Raw genomic sequence first — 4049 nt, forward strand, 5'->3', positions numbered from 1 at the left:
GGCTTCATTCTTCAGTTTCCTTTGACAACAGGCTCCACCACTTTGTGACCTTGCGCACGTTTCTAAACCTCTCCAAGCCTCGTTTTGTCATCTATTACATGGAGATAATACTTAACTCACTTCTTGTGAGAATTCAAGGTAGTAAATCCATTTGCTCCTAAAAGAGTAACTACTTTGCATTTCAATTCTTATATACAGGGTTTGGACCCTATCCTAAGCTCTGTGCTGGGCCCTGGGGACACATAGGTGAACAAAACCTCAATCCGTGCCCTCTGAGAGTACACCTGAGTATTGTGAGATAGGGATGGGGAGAGGAAGGTGACAAACAGAGATAACTTCACTTTGATGTAATTAAGGCTAAGATGGAAACAAGCACTGGGTGCTAAAGGGGTCAGAGACGGCCTTCTACAGGAGGTAACTGAACTGAAACAAGGCTGGTAGAAAAACGGCAATGAATATGGTATTTGATGAATGGCTTCAGAAGTTTCCAGGAAGAAGGTTTAGCAAGAAAAAGAAATAAGGCTATTTGAAATGGTGGACCAATGTGTCTGGCACATAACAGTAACTCAATAAATATTTGATACCTGATTGAAAATTACATACTGTTACTCATTACAGGATAAAGTAGGAGTGGCACAAAGTGAGTCTGGAGAGAATATGTGTTAGATTATAAGGACCTTGTATACTTTTCTAACACTCTTCACTATTTCAGCGGATATGTATTGAATTATTACCATGTTCCAGGTACTTTTTTTTTTCTTTCTTTCCAGGTACTTGATTCTGGAGAAAAATAAGGATATGTTGAAAAGTTTTAATATAAGAGGATGAACATTTTTCACTTGTGGTAACTTTTAGGCTTCTGTGGAGTAAAGTAATATAGAACCCGCCACATCCCCTAATGAGTTCTGTGCATGAACTTATAAGTCACTTATGCATTCTTGTCATTCATTCACTCTATAAATATTTAATTTGAATGTGGGAAACAGCTACTGCGACAGGCTCTGGAAATACAACAATTAAAAAAGAAAGACTCCCTTGAGTTACTTACAATTTAGTTGATGACACAATAAGATTCTTGCTGTAATGAGTTTATCAAGAGGAATGGGAGCATGGCGGAATAGTTTAAACTGAGATGAAAAATGAGTAGGAGTAGGCCAGCTAGTCTGATAGTAATGGGATAATGAAATTTTAGGCCAAGGAAACATTACAAACACCCAGAGACTCGGGAGAAAAGGACTTTAAGGGAATTACAAGTAGGTCTGTATTACTGGAGCATAAGGAGAGGTGGTCAAGAAAGAAGGGCACAGAAAAGTGGTTTCAGTTGTTGAAGGACTTGCAGGCAATGCAGTGGTCTTCGGAGTATTTCCATCTTTCTCCTAGAAGATCAAAGTAGAATAACGAAAATCAAGGTTTCAGAATCACACATTACATCACCATTTAAAAGCACTGTAAATTATAAATTATTAAGCTTCTCTAAGTTTCAATTTCCTCATTTGAAGAAAAGTAGATAGTACCCCCACGGAGTCTTGTTAGGATTAAATAAAATGATGTTAGGATTAAATACAATAATGATGCCTAGAAAATAATAGATGCTCAGAGAATGTTAGTTTCTATTATTATTACTAATATTAAGAATTCTTCCAGGGCTTCCCTGGTGGTGCAGTTGTTAAGAATCCACCTGCCAATGCAGGGGACATGGGTTTGAGCCCTGGTCCAGGAGGATCCCACATGCTGCGGAGCAACTAATCCCATGTGCCACAACTACTGAGCCTGTGAACCACAACTGCTGAGCCTGTGTGCCACAACTACTGAAGCCCACGTGCCTAGAGCCCGTGCTCTGCAACAAGAGGAGCCCCCACTCGCTGCAACTAGAGAAAGCCTGTGTGCAGCAATAAAGACCCAACACAGCCAAAAATAAATAAATTAAAAAAAAAAAAAGAATTCTTCCAGCCTTCCACATACAGTAAGGAGCAAGTTGTAATGTCTCTAATTTGTATATGGAGAAGCTTGTTCATAAATGTGGAAACAAAAAAATGTCTCTTTATGTTGAGTTCTACTACAATCTCTTAAAATTAACGTTAAATAGAATATGCTTTTTCACACTTTTTTCAAAGAAAAGCTAGGACTGCTATAACCTGGAAGGGTAAAGAATCTCACCAAGCTACACAGGGTGCTGGAAATGCTAAAATGGCAATGAAGGCGTTCCTCACCCACTGGTATTTGGTAGGCACAGAAAAGGCTTAAATTAGACATCTCATACATGAGATATTTTGAATTCTAAGCCATGTGGGTGTTCCTCTCTACGATTCTGTATCCATACAATATTTTAATTAAATAAAAAGCATGTTATGTTTTGAGAAATTTGGAATGATAGTATTTCCCAATGTGGTAGCTTTCTCTTCCTTTATTGTTTTTACTTTTTTAATAAACTGATCATTATTACCACTGCTATGATCCATGCTACTTTTCAATCTAAGAAAAACAAAGAATGAATTGTAAAATTATTACCCCGGTACCATGAAAGATAGGCAATCATTAGCATTTGAGATGTGTAAGAGACAGCTCAACTTACAGAGTTTACTCTGTAAACTCATTCAGTATGCAACCCTCCCTAAGTGATACTCATCTAATTGGATTTTAACCAATGACATATGATATCATGAATTATGGAACACTTGCATAATTGCTTAAGTAGAGTATCTGGTTTGCAAATACGTATAAGTAAACTAACTAAAGAGGAGACCTGGAGTAGTCAAAGATTAAAATTGAGAGGATATAATATTTTTAATGGCACACACTAGCTTCTTGAAACTGAAGTTTAATCTTCTTCACAATAAGGAAAGCTCTCCTCATCAGGGAGAGTCTAATGAGTAGAAATACTCTGTCATTTCCCAGGTGCCCAGGGTGGAGTTGCCCAGACATTCCAGAGGTACTGCTCATTGGTTTTTGGCTTCCTGGTTCTTCAGGAAATAAAAGAAGAACAATTACCTGAAGACAAGTAAAGACATTTATTTTTCATTCAGCAGTCTTTTTCTGTGAAAATAAAAAGAGGGAATCAGAAGATTAACTCTCAAAAGGATCATGGACAACTAATCCAGCTCCCTCATTTTGCAGGCAAGGAATCTGAGGCTCAGAGAAGGTACATTTATTGAAAGTGTATTTTTTTAACATCTTTATTGGAGTATAATTGCTTTACAATGGTGTGTTAGTTTCTGCTTTATAACAAAGTGAATCAGCTATACATATACACACATCCCCATATCTCTTCCCTCTTGCGTCTCCCTCCCTCCCACCCTCCCTATCCCACCCCTCTAGGTGGTCACAAATCACCGAGCTGATCACCCTGTGCTATGAAGCTGCTTCCCACTAGCTATCAGTTTTACATTTGGTAGTGTGTATATGTACATGCCACTCTCTCACTTTGTCCCAGCTTACCCTTCCCCCTCCCCATGTCCTCAAGTCCATTCTCTAGCAGGTCTGCGTCTTTATTCCCGTCCTGCCCCTAGGTTCTTCATGACCTTTTTTTTTTTTTTTCAGATTCCATATATATATGTTAGCATATAGTATTTGCTTTTCGATTTCTGACTTACTTCACTCTGTATGACAGACTCTAGGTCCATCCACCTCACTACAAATAACTCAATTTCCTTTCTTAAAAGTATAGAACACTTCACGAATTTGCATGTCATCCTTGCGCAGTGGCCATGCTAATCTTCTCTATCGTTCCAATTTTAGTATATGTGCTGCCAAAGCGAGCACTTGAGGGTGTATTTACCACACGTTTTCCTCATGACATCTCTGTGTGGTATTAACCCCATTTTACAGGTAAGGAAACTAAGGCTTAAAGAGATTGAGTGACTGATCCTAAATCACCATGCTAGATCTAAAGTACGTGCTGGGTTGTTTGGGTTTTTTTCTTTTTAAAAATTTTCTTTAGTGTTTTGTTTTGTTTTGTTTTGTTTTTTGATTGATAAAGCTAATACATATTCATTGCATATATTCATATAAGCAACAGTAAGGAAAGTAAAAATCCTCTCTATCCTCATCAC

At 37.9% G+C, this 4049-nt stretch overlaps 1 non-coding gene across 1 annotated transcript; it reads right to left on the minus strand.

Annotated features, from left to right (window-relative positions):
• Nucleotides 1-3654: 3654 nt before the first annotated feature.
• Nucleotides 3655-3759, minus strand: LOC115859165 (U6 spliceosomal RNA). The gene has a single exon (XR_004041947.1). It is a non-coding gene; the product is annotated as a U6 spliceosomal RNA (small nuclear RNA).
• Between the last annotated feature and the right edge of the window lie 290 nt (nt 3760-4049).

This window comes from Globicephala melas, chromosome 11, assembly GCF_963455315.2.
Source record: "Globicephala melas chromosome 11, mGloMel1.2, whole genome shotgun sequence".
Lineage (NCBI taxonomy): Eukaryota > Metazoa > Chordata > Mammalia > Artiodactyla > Delphinidae > Globicephala > Globicephala melas.